A 16,230-nucleotide genomic window follows, 5' to 3' on the forward strand; every position below is an offset into this window, starting at 1 on the left:
TAGATTCTGCGATTGAAGAACCACAGTGAAATCACAAATAAGCAGTGGAGGGGCTTAAAAGTCTTTCTTTGCTCATCTCAAGTGAAGATAACAAATCACATCTTTTTTATATTCTTTATATAAGGTAAAGATTTGCTTTTAAAGGTAAAGACCTTATCAGAACATAAAGTCTCTTATATATAAATCAACTATGAAACAACTTTAAACATCCTGCTTTTGGATATCATTTATATACTCACCTCTACCCATCACAGTATTTCTTTGGAAGGAAGATCTTTTCCTGCCACTGTTTTCAGGCTTGAAAACATAGAAATAATGTCCCAGTATCCAAATGAAAAAATAATTTAAATTGCATATATATATATATATATGTATACACACACATATACCTGTGTGGTTCCCAGTACATCCGGATGCACAATGAGATGTGTGCTTGGGTTTGTGGATCAGTCCCAGAAGAAGACAGTGGGGGGCTCCTGGAGCTGCCCAAGTGAGGGGTCTGCAGCCAGGCTCCTGCTGAAGAATTGCCATGAAAGGAGAAATTCCAGCAGCTCCCAAGCCAGAGAGCAGAGATGTGGAGGAGTTCCTCCAGAAAGCTTCACTGTGCACGATCGTGGCTCTCCCATTCCGCGATTCCCTGGGTGTAGATGAGTGTTACCAAAATACACATTTTTACTCACAGTTTCAGCACCTTTTAAGGATTACGGATGTGTCATTTCCCTGAACAGTTTTATCAAGCTGAAACAGCAGACAGGGATCAGCACGGTTTAACTGCACCACTGCAGGTTCTTCACGTACTTGTTTCGAGCTGCTTTCTTCGGCACTGCGTTTTGGGGTTATCTTATAGCAATGAGATGTCGGCAGGGATGGTTTTATTTGGGTTTATAGTACCTTTCCAGCCTTTCCACTGCCAAAGATGAGGCATTAATAACATTGAGGTGTCTGGGTGAGTCTCCACCAAGGCCAGATCAGTAACTCTGACAAAAGTGAATTGTCCCACTCAGTGCTCTAGGATGATGACATATAGTTGTTATTAGGAATAGTGTAAAATCAAAGAAGGACCACCCCATCTGTGTGGTGTGGGTGTCTCTTTGTTAATTCAGTGATTTTGGGTGGAGGCAGGATATGCCTTAAAATGTCAAAAAAAACCCAGAATTGCTTTGAAATGGCCAGTGATGATGAAACCATCTGTGGGGAAGTTGCTCTGATGTTACTTCTCCCAGTTTAAAAAATATACCCTTCCCAGCCTGGATTTTACAGTGTCAGCTTCCAGTCACCGGCTCTTTTTATAGCTCTGTCTATTAGATTGAAGAGCTCTCTCTTTCTGCATTTCTGTCTGAATACATCTGGATTGTCATTAAGCCATCCCTTAACCTTCTCTTTGTTAAGCTAAGCGCATTGGGGTCCTTGAATCTGTCACTATAAGGCATGTTTTGCAATGCTTCAGTCATTCTCGTGTGCCCTCTCCCATTCATCACCATCCTTCTTGAGTTGCGGACACCAGGAATAGCTGCAGTGCCCCACTAGATGTAACACTGGAGATACTTCACTCTGCTGCTTTAGCCATTTGTGCAATAGGATCTTTCCTCCTCCCAGTGAAATACTGGTTCCTGGATGTGTGCCCACATTAAACCTCCTGGTGTTTGCTTATATCTGGTTCACGAAAGACACAGGTCTGAAGAAGATGCAGAGCCACATACCAACAGTGCTTCTACTCCAAATCTTACCAGCAAGCTTTGACTGTAATGAGTTTTGATTTTCTACCATGTGCTTAAAATGATGAACTGAAACACAGCCACTTGGGATGATTCTCTGATATGTTTAAACATATCAGCGGGGTTTTCATCCGTTTAGCTCATGCCGTGTTGATTTCACATTGTTTTAGCTTCCTAATAAATGAGACAACATTAAGTTAAACACCTCGCAGAAGTCAAACTTGGCCGTGTTGATGAAATGTACTAAATCAATCAAATCTATAATCACATTCTTGAAAAATTATATCAATTTCATTTAATAAGATCTATTTTCCATTAGCTCATGTTGATTGTAATTAGTTATTCTCCTTAAATTGGTATTAATCAAGGCCCTTATCAGCTCTCCCATTCTTTCTTGCAAAAATCAACATCAAACAATCAGATTTATAATTACACAAGTCATCCTCCTCATCGATGTTCAGGCATTGGCACAGTGTCAGCGCTGCTTCGGGCTTCTGGAAAGCTCCTCACCCTGGAATGCTCCTGGGAGAGAGTCTAAAACTCTCAGGCACTGAATACTGAGGGCTGCTGATCACAATAAAAATCCTCTAGCTGTAGCTGCAGTTGTTTAACATCCTGAGCTGGAACCACAGATATTTCACATCATCACATTACACCGCTACCTCCTCTAGCTTTTTTCCCCAAAATAGAGAAATTAAATATTTAGCGTCTGCCTTTTATGCATTCTTTTTTTAATGTCTGCTATTCTGTCTAGACAACTACTTTTAGTCTCATGTATCTAAAGAGCGCTTCCCTGTTGCCCTCGGCTCTGCAAGCCATATGTTTCACCTAACAGCCTTCTGCCTGGGGCTGGGTTATGTTCATTATTACTCACTTTCTTTTCTTTCCTCTCTGTGAATTCCGACCTACTCTTGCTCCCCTTTGAGCTTCTCTTTTTAACCAGAACAACCTTCTCTTTCCCAACGCTGAGGTTTTCCTAGATTCCCTAGAAGCCAGCGTGCCTTTAAACAAAGAGTTGCCCAATATCATTCACATTTGCTGTTTTAAATCTTTCAGGTGACCTGGCTTACACCAATGAAAAGCAAAGGGACCTACTGTCAGCTCAGCCTTTCTCCTGTCTGTGCCCAGCACGTGTAATCGAAACGGGGTCACCTCTGTGCTGGCTGCAGCTACGTTTTGGATCTGTGATCAGCTCTCCAGCTGTCAATATGATCTTGTTGAAGAACCATCTGGTTTTGGGGAGGAAACACTCTTCTATGGCATATAGAAAAACCCAAACCCAGCAGTGTGAGCCCTCCAGCTCACATCATTTGAGTTGAGGTTCCCCAGAACATTGTAGGGAAATCTTCTTAAGTACTATAGATATGTGACTTAAGGAGCCAATAGTTCCTGTTTTCTAATGAGAGTTGATGGTCGGGAGAAGCATCTTCTTTGGCTTTTATTTGTACTTGAGGTCACTTTCTCTTATGTTTTAGTGGTGCTCGGAACACAGCAATGTCACTTCTCATATTGATTGTCCCTCCTGCACCTTCTTTGCCCACTCAATTCTTTCTAAATAGGTTACAGCTATTGATTTTAGTATTCCAGGCACATGGATTTTTCTCCCCAAGTTTAAGTCATGTTCTCCAGGTAGAATTTGTACTCATAAATTAGTCGTTCCCAGCTTTTTGCATTGCTCAGGCTCTCCGCACTGCTGTACAGGCAATTAATGTTCTCCCCATCATTTCCCTAGGTGTATTCATTAGCTCTTTTCTCAGTAGCTTAATTTTCTTCCTTGGGCCAGGGATGGGGGTGGATGCTAAAGGATTTCTGTGCTTCTCTATGGTCTCCAGTGCCTGTTCCTGCTCACCCAGTCCAAGTATCCCTCCTTCCAGAAAGGCTACCAGCCTAGACAGCTAGCAGGAGAAAAGGAAATCTTCAGTAGAAGGGAAAACCTCAGCCCAGTTGCAGCACAGATGGATTTCGGGGTCAACATAGCAGTGGATGCAGAATGAGTCAAAAACCAATCCATCATAGGTCTGCTTCAGATGGTCTCCAACCTCTTTATTACTCGTGGCAGCCACTTCCCATGTTCAGCTCAACCTGCTGTGACTAAAGGCTTCATTACAGTCTAGGTAGACAAACATCCACAGCCTTTCCCTCACCCACTAAGCAGGTCACCTTGTCATGGAAGGACATGACGTTAGTTCAAGCAGGACCTGCCTTTCTTAAACCCAGGCTGACTGGGCTTGATCCCTGGTTGTTCTGTATGTGCCACATGATGGCACTCAAGATTATCTGCTCCATAACCTGGCACCAAGGTCAGGCTGGGAGGTCTGCCATTCCCCGAATCCTCCTTCTGGCCCAGTCTAGCAGATGGGTATCACATTCACTATCACCCAGTCTTGCAGATGGACATCACATTCACTATCACCCAGTCTTGCAGATGGACATCACATTCACTATCACCCAGTCTTGCAGATGGGCATCTCATTCACTATCACCCAGACGTGCAGATGGGCATCTCATTCACTATCACCCAGTCAACTGGGACATCCCTGTTGAGACAGGATGGCCAATAAATGATGGAAAGAAGAATGCTCCCACCAGCACTGTGCTCATTTTAACAGGCTTTATTGGAAAGCAAATAAAAAAACACAAGACACCCCCCCACACACACCTGAATCTGTTCTTGCAGGTCCTAAACAGGCTGCAGCCAGGGCTTGGAACAGAGACTTGTGATGGTTTTGAAGTGTCCCATCGGGGTGGTTTTATTTGCAAGTTGTGCACATTAATGTATGGTTAGCATATCAAAGCACAGCAATTCTTCAGGCTCAGCCCTTGCTGGGCTCAGTGGCTGGGGATGTGCCTGTCCCTGCTCTTGAAAATAACCCTCCATCTTCTTGAATCCAGCAGAGAATTTAGGGGCAAGACTGTAAGCAGAGAAGTGGTGAAGTACAAGAGAAGAGAGCAGAAAGTCTGTAAAATAAACAAGCTACAAAATGCCTCCAGGTTGCTCTAAATTATGCATCCTTCCTGTGGGGAGATGTTCAAGGTTGTCTATTTCTTTGAATGGTTTTCCTCCTGGATACTCACCTTCATTTTCTGGGATGCCTCTGCAGTGGGGTTATGCTTATTTTTCCTTCCCTTTCACTGTATTTTAAACATCTTCTTTGTTACCTTTTAAAACGCAGAGCATGATGAGTGATGTCCTCCCTCAGCTGGGCTGCGGGGGAATGGGAAAGGGATAAATGCTGTCTAGAGAGGTCAGTGACTGCTGCAGGGCTAGCAGCATCCCGAACCCCTTGCGGCAGTTTCCCCCTGTTTAAGCCCAGGACAGATGGATGATGCAGTGTTTGCAGAGACCCTGCACAGACCCCATTGCTCCCAGCCCTGGTCCATTGCTTGTGCAGAGCCAGGAGCTTCACTAATACAAGCTGAATCCCTGAGCCTCCTGCCAAAAAGCATAGGGGCTGTTCTGGGAAAAAGCCTGAGCAGCTCGTTTCCTTAATGCAATCGGTGCTCTCTTCAGTTATGAATTTCATTTTTAAATTGTAGCTTCTACCTTTTCTATTTTTTTTTATCATTTTATTATTGAAACCTCTAAATTTCATTAGTTTGCACTTACAAAAATAAACCTGGCATCAAGTAGTGAGCTCTCTGAGATTGTGTCATCAATTTACCCTGCCACCGAAGCAGCCCCGTGTCACGCCTGGCACGGTGACAGCACCCAACTTCAGTCCTGCGGCTGCCTGCGTCACCTGCCCTGCCTGGAGGCCAAGAGGTACTTTCATGGACTTTCGTCATTAAGAACTTCAGTTTCAAGGTTTCAGGGGGAAGAGGAAAAAAACAGCCAAAAAAGGAAGTTGATTGTAAATTTAATTCCCGCATCTTAGTCATTTCTGGACCACGGGTCATTAACCACACATTAGTACCATCAGCCATTTTTCATAGGGGCTACAGCAGCCACATGGAGCACGGCTGCTGCATCCTGGAGCATCCTGCCTGCAGCCTGCGGGAATCTCAGTGTGGAAGGGGGCACTCAAAGCCTGTGGGCTTGGCAGTGTTTTACTAGGCAAATTCCAGAGGAGAGCCAGAACAGTGGCAGTGCTGTGTGTGTCTGGTAGCATACCAACATCCTCGGAGTGCTGAGTGTGTCTGGTAGCATACCAACATCCTCGGAGGGAGGACTTCTCTGTATTTTACATTAAAACACCTCCTTGTCTTATAAAACATCCCAGCACTGTCTCTCACCCTCTCTCCACACTCTGTTCATTTTTAACCCTTGCATCTATGTGATGGTTTAGTGTGAGGTGTCCCTGTCCATGGCAGGGGGGTTGGAACTGGATGATCTTAAGATCCTTTCCAACCCGAACTATTCTATGATTCTATGGTTTAACACTTCCAGGCTTCAGGGATGTGGTTGGCGACTTGTCCAGTCCTAGCAGCACAAGTGCTATTTGTTACCAGTGTAAAATTATCTCTTCTTTTAACTGAAAAGTTGCATTTCAGCATAAAAGGTAAATCTGTGCATATGTGAAAGACCCATCCCGAGACATTCAGCACTGCCCATGCTCAGCACCAGCCGGAGTCATCCAAACACCGGCCATGTCAGTCTGTCCACAGGCTTGACAAACAGCCCGAGGAAGCTGGCTCCTTTAATAGGCTTCAGGGGTTTATTTATAGCCCCTTTGAATAAGTGCAGCTGATACTTAAGATTGGCAGATTTAACGACAGCGAGCTGGCGAAAGGCCAGGTCTGCAAATAGTGCCACTAAAAGTCTTCTCCTCCATAAAATTTGTTTAATGTAAGAAATCATATCGCGCAGGTCTTTGCCTGCCATCTTTATAATTAGCAGGAGAAATCTCCATTTCACTCCAAAGAGCAGACAGCACTTTATGGGACTTGGCTGTCTGTTAGTAGTAGCTTCGAGATTTATCTCCACGTTTGGAGGGGTTCTTGTTCTGTGTCCCATGGGAATGGGGTCTTGCCCACCCTGGATCTCCTAGTGCTTCCCCAGAGATGCAGGGAATAGGAAAGAGCAGCAGGACCTGTGCCAGGGCCATGTGGTGGCTGATCCTGGAGGAGGATCACACGCCATATATGCCAACCCCAAGACCAAATCCTTGCCAAGGAGCCACAACCCAATGCATTGACATCCCTCACAGATTTGACCAAACCCCCATCAAATCAACCAGAAAAGCAGCCCGAGCAGGGCAGTTTGTGAGATATAGACATGCAAAACACATTGAGACGATCACATTTTGGTCTCACTTTGTCAATGTTTGATAACTTTGAGATGTTTTTCTGTAAAGAAAGAGCCACATTAGATTTTGGCAACTATTCCTGCTTTTTACAGACCTCTCAATCATACACAAAATCCTTGGCACCATCCAGCTTCCTCCATCAGCAGAAGAACTGAGAAATAGGGTTTTGCTGATCTTATTTTCTGAAGGATCCCCTTGAGATATGTCCTCTACCTGCACACCTCAAGAGCAGATCCTGCAGGTACCTTTGTCCTGAGATGTCCCATGGGATTGTGAGAGAATCTGGATTATCCTGGGTGTCTTTGTTGGAATAGCTTTCCCTGGTGTTTGAACTGTATATATCCTCTGCACCTCCTGCCAGCTCAGCTATGCAGAGATTTCGGTCCAGCTCCCTCCTATTATAAAGATTAACCATAGGCGAACCCTGGCCAGCTCCGTGATTTAGATTCCCTGTTTCTGTAATGGACCGAGCAATTGCCTGGCTGCGAGATGGGCTGATATTTATAGACACACTCTGGATCCCAGATAAAATGCTGTGTCTTTAGCTGAAGATGCGAGAGATGATTAGTGTCCTTTCCACGGGCTATGGTTTAAAGTTGAGGTACTTCCGAAGTGCCTTAATGCCTGGCTGACCTGGGACCTACATTCAGAAGAAGCTCTAAAATTAAAAAAGGCAGAGGAAGGAAAATAATTGGTGGATTGTGCTGAAAAAGGTGCTACCTATGGCTGTTCACTCTGTCTTTTTTTAATTTTTAAGCTTTCCCTATCATATTTTCCCTCCAGGAGGATGAAAAATTGCAAGAGCCGGGTGCACGGTACCTCCTCTCCAGATACAAGCAAGAAGTACACACACAGACATTTATTTACTGCAAGGAGGATAACTCCATCACACAGAGACATGAACGTGTCTCCTTCAATTGCCTCAGCACTCACAGAGCCTGGGAAGTCAGAGGGGGAGCTGCCAGTGCAGGGTGGGGGGTTCAAGCACAGGGAAAATGAAGTTTGTGCCCTTACAAGACACCACGCACCCTATTTCCAGGTAACAACAGGGTGTGATAGAGGCACCTTGTTGCCTGTACATGTGTTTAGACCTGAATTTCAAGCTTTGTTAGTCTTAAGGGTCCCAGGAGGCTCCTTCATGCTGCTTGTAGGGATTTGACCTTGGGAGAGGTTTGCAAGGTGGCTGCAGGTTGCGGCTCATGATGCCTCCTGCGATGGCAGGATCCGTGTGGTACCCACTGGGATGCTCAACGCAGCTCTGCATCAGCCAGGGCGCAGCTGTTAAATCCCCTTTGGGAGAGGTTGGTGCTGCTCAGGTGCAGCCACTTTCCGGTGGCATCAAGGAGCGATGCTCTGCTGTGCCTGATAAATGAACCCTCCCCTGACACCCGCAAGTAGGACCAGGCCGTTCTGCTTTCCACCAGAAAACTCCCTTCCAAATACACGTGAGAGGTGTTTGTACTGATGTGATCAGCAACGGGGGCTGGCAGCTGTATTTTGAGCCCCAAAAAGGTCTTTCAAGGCTTGAAAATGGAGTGCAAAAATCCTCCAAGGGACCTGACCCCTGAACAACTGATGTGCAGCAGCTTCAGCTGCCCCAGTTTCAGGACACCGACTCCTTCTCCTCTCAGTAAATGCTGCAAATCCAGAGGCTTTTCCACTAGAATGTATTAATTCAAGTGGGGTCCCTGTACAGTTCTCACCCACGATGCAAAGCCAGTGATCAGGAGCTTGCTTTTCCCAGCCTGGGGTGATGCAAACCCACTGCAGTCCTCTGGGTGGGAGCAGGAGCTCCTCAAAGGACTTCAGGAACTTTCTGGGGTGCAATGACTGATGTTGCACCCAAGGGGGTGCAAGGAGGATGATGTCCCCTGTCCCTCCATGCTGTCCTGCAGCCAATGTGCATGCAGCAGAGATCTCATACAATCACAGAACCCCACGCTGGTTTGTGCTGGACGGGACCTTAGAGCTCATCCAGTTCCAACCCCTGCCATGAGCAGGGACCCCTTCCACTGGAGCAGCTTGCTCCAAGCCCCTGTGTCCAACCTGGCCTTGAGCACTGCCAGGGATGGGGCAGCCACAGCTTCTCTGGGCACCCTGTGCCAGCGCCTCAGCACCCTCACAGGGAAGAGCTTCTGCCTAAGAGCTCAGCTCAGGATCCCCTCTTTCAGTTTCGGTCACTCTGGTACATGCAGGGTGGTTTCAGCCACTGGGGTTTGCACTGATGTATAGAAATTAATACTGTCTGTTTAGCGGAGGGCAGAGGGAGCAATCCGATGGATTATCCACCAGTACTCAACCCCAGGTGAATTCTGACAGAGCCCTGATGCAGCCCTGTCACACACATCGGAGCAGATCTGCAACACAGCTATGAGCACGGGCACCTGAAGCGAGCTCTGGTCACACCACTACATGGCAGAGGAGGAGGTCTGAACCTTGATCTTCAGGCACCACTTTGAACATGCCTGAGCTGCTCACCACTGCATCCCACCCTGAGCCTTAGCAATAAATGGTTGCATCAAAATAGCCGCTTTTCACACCAAAAGTGATTCTGCTACAAAAGCTACGTTTTCAAGGGGTGAACACACCTGATCCGAGCATGTAATGCTTTATTAGCATCCAAATCACCAGCAGAAGAGGGCATTTCACTCAATAAAGCAGCCAGTTTTGAAATAACCTGAATTATTCCGGCCCAAATTAATAATTGCAAATTATTCACCCAATTCTGGTAGCATGTCCTGGTTTTGCTGAACTAAAACCAAGTGTATAATACCCTCTTAGCCTACTGGGCTTATCTCCAGAGCTCAACGCTGTTCAACTTCCTTGTCTCTTTTTTGCTTCTCATTTATTTTCTATATGATAAATAATAATAAAGAAAGGATTTTTTTAACCAGAATAAGACAGAATTTTCCTTTCCCAGTGCATTGGGCATGGGGGGGGAAGGCTGCAGAACCTGAAGTATTATCAAGAACGTCACTCAAATTACAATATAATAGTATGGGGGGGGGGGAATATTCTGGCAGCTAATTCTGATTGCAGTGCACATTTCTGTGCCAGTGACAAATGATTTCTAAAGTTAGACTCAAGGACACCAAGCTTCCAAGAGGTCACTCCTCAATGGTGTTTATTTTATTTGCCACACCAAAAAGAAGTTTCAAATTCAGAGGAGGGAAAAGGGAACACAAAAGAATGGGAAGAAAAGCACGGATGAGCTGAGCAAAGATTGAAGTGGTTTTGTTTTAAAAGGACTGATGCTGGGAGCCATAAAGTATGAAATACAGGAGGGAAAGCAGATTTGGGGCTAACCTACAATAGCACATTAGACTTTAAAGCTGTTCCAACAGACTAAGCATTTGAGAAAGAATCGGAGCCGTTTGTGATAAGTTGCTCCTCTTATCGGCAAACTGTCATCCGTCTTGAGTGAGAACATTTTGTCCACCCTACCAAAACAAGTCAGAAAAATGGGATAAAAACAAAAATATAAATCAGAGCGGTAGCTGGGAGCAGGACTGAAACGATGGCAATTCCTTGGCAGGGATCGCCGTGCAGCTAAATGTCAGATGTGGCAGAAAGAGTTATACTTTCGGCTTGAGGTCAGGAATTACGTGCCAGCGTGTGGTGGCCAGACCCCCGGTGACCATAGGACCTGTGGTGACAGCCCCAGTGGCTTACATGGGCAGTGCAGCTGCGTGTCCTGGCTGCTCTCCTCCATCACTGTCCCACCAGAGGCTTTGCTCAGTGCACAGTCCAGCTCCCATGAACATCCCATTGATTGCAGCAGGGTCCATGATGCTGGGTCAGGCCCCCCTGCTCACAGCCAGAAGCAGAAGATCGCGGTGCCTGCAGCTTGCTGTCTCAAGGCAATCTTTGTGACTGGCTCTAAATGCTGCTGGAGCCTCCCTGCCCCACGCCTGGCTCCCTGCAGACACTTTTCCATGGGATAAGTGGCTTGCAGATAATCACGGATTAAGTGCTTCCCAGGCTTTTGCTAAATCTAATCATTTCACTGCATTCCCAAAGCACCCCTGGAGCTACACAGTGGGTGCAGAATGAAGGTACACCCTCTCCTGGGTATGTGCGTGAGTGTGGGGTCGTGGGGACCAACTGCACCTGAAGTGCTGGGCTCCCCCTCTCTTCTGGGTGTACTTCAGGGAAACCCTGCTTGGATCAGAGGAAAGCATCAGGGTACAACCTGCTCCTTGGCAGTGACAGATATGGGCAGCCCTTCCATCCACCCTCCCCTTTTCAGCCCTGCAAGGGGAGGCATTTAGCTGCACCTCCAGTTCTTAGTGCTTCATGTCCTCAGGTCAAGGGGATGAGGTGCATGTGTGCCTTTGGAGCATGGAAAAATATCTAGGGACATGGGCACGATATCACGGCAGGGCCTTGCCATTTGAGCTGGAGTCAAGGAGGGGTGTCCGTAACACCACGGGGGATGAGCTGTGCTCATCATCTCCTGGGCAGAAGCTCGGCATCCCAGGAGGACAGACATTGCTTTGAGCCCAAGGCATGCCCCAAACTTAGATGGGCAGCAGCAGGAGGACCAGAGACCTCGATGCCCAGGGCAGCAGGGGTGGAGGGCAGCCAGGGTGCAGCCTGCCAACCCCTTTCCCATGCGGCACCTGATGCTCCCAAGTGTTTCTCTCCTTCACGTCAACACATCTAACACTGTGTTCCCACTGCAGCAGCGAAGCTGAGATCACTGGAAGCAAGACCTGAATCAGATCCTGAAAGAATTAGCTATTTAGATGCACCATAGGTGCTGCTCTCTCGGCAGCAGTTAATCCACAAGACACCCAATTACAGTGTGGAAGCAGAGGTACAATGAGGGGAGAGCTGGAGACACCCTTTTACAAAATCACTGACTGGGAAAAGAGGTGCTGGGAAGAAGTGAGGAGTGTGGTACATCAGATCCTGAGTGATAAAGTTGTGGCAATGTGCATATGTGGCAGAGAACAGCACCTTCAATAGCAGGGGAGGAAGGAGGACATTCTCTGCCCCTAGTAACTGAGCAGTAACTGAGGGGAATCACTGGAAAACTCCCCAAAGCCTTTTGCAGGTGGGGAAAGGGAAGTTTCCACAGGGTCTCACAGCATCACTCCCTGCCCAACCTGCCCCAAGGTCACTGCACCCATCAAGAACCTGTGTTGCCAGAGTGGAGCATCTGCTATAGCAGGGATCTTGGAGCTGTGTTATGGTGCTTTAATTTGATTTTTAAAACTTCTTCTTTAAAATATTACCCATTTTGCAACAGTTTGGTGCTCAGGGCATTGCAAGTGCTTCTGTAAATGCAGGTGACTGAGCAATAGCTGAGCCTTTGCTTTCACTGAACTGGGAGCAAAACACCCTGACACACCAAGGTTAGATTGCTGGGTACCGCAATACCTGCTACAAATGCCAACAGCAAGTGCCCATCTCAGAAAGACCAAGCAACTTGTAACAGGAGGACTGGGATAAGGGACAACAATTTGTTCCCTTTTGGAAACATCCCAATAGCAAGGACATCAAAGCTGCCCTTTGAGCCGAAGCTGCGGAGGGGCTGGTGCAAACTCATCTTCTAAGAGTATCATTTAATGCACATTCTGTTGCAGAGAAGGAGTGACTCAGGCAAGGGTTAACCAAGGCTGTGCACCAATATATACTGCATTTGCAGCAGTGTGGGTGCATATCTCTCTCTCGCACATATACAGGTATTTAGTTATCTATGGCATGTGGGCTGGCGAGCAGACAGGCTCTCCTCTCACCACGGTGGGGTGTGGGATGCCACACAAATTCTCTCCATCACTTGTCTGGAAATCCTGGCAAGCCCATGGGAGCCTGCAGTTGATCAGAGCTGTGTTACTGAGCACCACTGCAGGCAGTGGGACTCCACTGCTGTGTTTCAGGGTGTCCTGGAGCAGCCATAGCCCACACAGCCCCATTCCCCCAGCACCCCAGGGATGACTGCGCACTAAGCACCTCCTGGGCTTCATCTGCCAGGTCCTGGGTTTGCTGATGGGACTTTTCAGTCCCGTTTACTGGCTTTTTTTTTCACTGTAATGCTCTAACATTGTGGCAGGTACAAAAGAGCTGGAATATCAGCAAAGTCACAGCTGGTCCCTCTCTGCCATCAGAAACACGGTAGAGCTAAACTTCTGCTCTGGTTGCATTTGGTTGTGCTGTTTGCTTGCTTGCAAGGATCACAATATTCCCTGCCTGTACTGCACCACTGACAATAAATCCAAAGCAGCCAGGGCCCAAGTTATTGAAGAGGCTTCCCGAATGGAATGTCAATTACCTTTCCCTTCCAGCACCACCGACATCCTCTGGCACTTACAAATCCCAGCTTTATTTTGAGAAATGCAGCCTTTTGCTCTAATTATTCAGCCTGCACTCTAAGGCGAGTGAGAGAAGTAATATTTAGTAGGTAAACCTGAAAAGGCAAGTGGTGGTTTAAATTGGTACTGCTGGGATGAGAGGCATGAAGGAGTACAGTCCCTAACACAGCCAGCCCAGTGTGTATGCAATGGTGTATGTGTGAAAGCATGGAAGTAGTGGGAGAATACCATAGAGTAACTCTTGAGGTCTCATTCTGGGTGGAATTCCTTTCAGAGGCAGCTGGGATTGCTTCTGCTGGTGAGGATCTGGTTAGAGAAAACAGCGCCATGACCTGGATGGGTATTTCTCTTTCTGCCCAGCACAGTTACTACACTTGGGCACGCTGAGAGCCCTATGGGTTGCAACATCATCACCTCTGGAAAGGGAAGCCCCTTTGGGTCTGGAGGAGGATGGAGGAGAGGAATTGATATGCCATCACCACAGGGACCAAGGGGTCCTGCTGGTGCTGCTGTGGAAATGCAGGAATTCCCCTGGGAGGAACTGTCCTTCTCTGCCCTTGGGTGAAGTGTTCCCCTCTCAGAACTCATCACCCAGGTGCTTCGTCTCTCTCCGTCCCCATCCCTTCCCCAGCTCTCTCCTCATGGGCTGCCACCCTCCTTCCACATTTAGATGCCAGTCTGTCCTTGCTCATTGCTATTCTCCACCCGTCTCCTTAGCTCTGCCTAGTTTCAAACGGGAATGCTTTGTCAAGGTGCCAGGATCCCCAGGCGGAGGTGAAGGTTGGTAGATCAATGCCATGAATGCCTCCCAGGGCATAAGCATCTCTGAACCTCTTATGCCCAGAGAGAGGGACCAGCCCTGGGGCTTGGAGGTGCTGAGGACCCTCCTTGCAGTGTCACTTCCAGGTTTGCAGCCCAATCTCAGCTGCCAGCTTTACTCCAGCACTTGGCTTTCCCCAGGGCTCATCAGCCCAGCCATGAGCACTGTGGTATTTGGGAACCAGCAGCCCTAATTCTTGTTTAAGTTTCATTAGCCTCTTTCCTATGGTCTCCTCTTTGATCCTCCTTCCATCCCTCTGTGTCTGCCTTTCCCTGCAATTCCCCATGACACCTCCACGTTCCCAGACAAATTGTGCATGAGCCACATAGGATTTTCATCTAAATCACCCCAAAACCAAGTTCAAAACACAACGTTCATCACTCCTGAACTGCAACTAGACCAGAGGCAGCAGCACCAACTCAAGAAGATACAAATGCCTTTGGAAAATGTCTTTGCCAAGAATGTGCCCCATTTCTGACAAGGGCTTTCCAGGGATTTCCAGCCTGGTCCCATGGGAGAAAGAAGTGCTATCATCTTGGGACACAGTCTGGCTTTTAAGGTTTGTATAATCTTTAAGGAAAATAACCCTGTTTTTCCCAGACCAGCTTGTTCTGATAGCTCAGAAATTAGGTGCCATTACCAGGTGTCATTACTCTAAAGTCATACCTAGCCAGCAATACAGCTATTGCAGATAGATGAGGAGGATAATTTGATTCCATCTTTGGAAATGTCAGACTTTATGGGTGAATAAAATACGTTCCTTTTTTCTTCTTCTTCTTTCATCATTCTGTTTATCAATATTGGGTGAAAACAGACTAGAAATTGCTTATAAATGGGCAGTGTCAAGAAGGAGGCAATCCCTACCCCTAGCATGTGCCCAGTGCTGCCACAGCCACCTCTGCATAGCATATAAGAACCATGTAAAGCAATAAAACAAGGCACAGATGGAGAAAGAGTAACCTCTGATATCTTTCAGCTATTGCTGTACAAGTAAGTCCAGGCCGTGCAGATGATAATCATGGTCACACAACATAAGGCAGTCCAAAAACCACTGCGAATTCTTGGTTTTAAAGGGAAACCTGAAGAACCTTGTCAGGATGTGCCAGAGGCAAAGCAGAGCCCTCGGGGTGAATAAAGGGATCTCCATGTCCTGCAGAACTGGGAGCAGATGGGGCTGGTCCAGGGAAAGGCAGGATGCTCATGGGCTTCAATTGCTGAGCCCAAACCAGGACAAAACCCTGACTCACAGAAAGCATGTGGTCCCTGGCAGCACAGTACTGGCAAAGGGAGAGATTTCAGGAAGGAGAATAGAATAGCAGTGAATGAACTTTTCAGATAAATTATAGCTAAAGGGGAATGAAACATTATAGTTTCAATTACTGCTGTGCCCAGCCACGCAGGTAGTAATTCAAACAAGAAACAATTGGTGGATTGTCACCCTCAAATCAGACACATACCATTTAATTCCATTTACTGAGGGTTCACTGACTGTATTTTGAATCAAATACAGCCATTAATGTGCAAAGATCTGAAAAATGCTTGTGTCCCTTTTACAGATGTGACAGCGAGACACTAATTCCTGTAAAACCCTTTTCCTTCAGGTTGGGCTGCTCCTATTGTCTTTAGTTATGCAGATATCACTTATTGAAAGTTTTATTATGTCAAGCTAGGTCTTATGAAATGCCTTGTACCTTTTTGTTACGGGCACATGAAAAGCTTGGCCAAATCCAGTCCCATTTTCCACCGTCCAAACTTAGCAAATTGATTTGGATGCAGAAAAAGTTACTTTCATTAAAATGGTTAAATCCTTACTCTTATTGCCATATCTGGCTATTACAGCACAAATATAAATCATCAGATATGGGAGCTAAAAGCTTTCAGACAGAATTGCTCTAACAACTGCCCCACATGATGGGCAGTGGAAGGAAGATGTGCACCAGGCTTCTTCATGGGCAATATTGCTGCCTAAGTAAAAACATGTCATATTTATGAAGTGAATATTATTGCGTTGCCCTGTTTTGCTCCATCAGGAAAGCAATGCATGCCTATGGGCAGGGAGAGTGGGAGGAACAGAGCTTGGGATGAGAAGAGCTGGCACCCTCCCTGGGTGATGCCTCCTCCCCTGCCCAGCA

The 16,230-nt window shown here is 46.8% G+C and overlaps 1 long non-coding RNA gene across 3 annotated transcripts in view; it reads right to left on the bottom strand.

Moving 5' to 3' along the window:
• Positions 1-382: 382 nt before the first annotated feature.
• Positions 383-16,230, bottom strand: part of LOC133216666 (uncharacterized) — a 45,005-nt gene continuing 29,157 nt past the window's right edge. The window contains exons 3-4 of one of the 3 annotated variants that reach the window (XR_009726693.1): positions 2,149-2,335; positions 383-1,675 (exon numbers count right to left, since the gene is read on the bottom strand). This is a non-coding gene — a long non-coding RNA (uncharacterized LOC133216666). Of the gene's footprint in view, positions 1,676-1,697; positions 2,336-4,790; positions 4,921-16,230 lie in introns of those variants that run through there. The other 2 variants (XR_009726692.1, XR_009726690.1) reach the window with 2 other exon arrangements.

The sequence above is a fragment of the Neopsephotus bourkii genome, unplaced genomic scaffold, assembly GCF_033783945.1.
Source record: "Neopsephotus bourkii isolate Nb327-2 ecotype Australia unplaced genomic scaffold, CSIRO-AGI_Nbou_v1 NB_1060, whole genome shotgun sequence".
Taxonomy (NCBI): Eukaryota; Metazoa; Chordata; class Aves; order Psittaciformes; family Psittacidae; genus Neopsephotus; species Neopsephotus bourkii.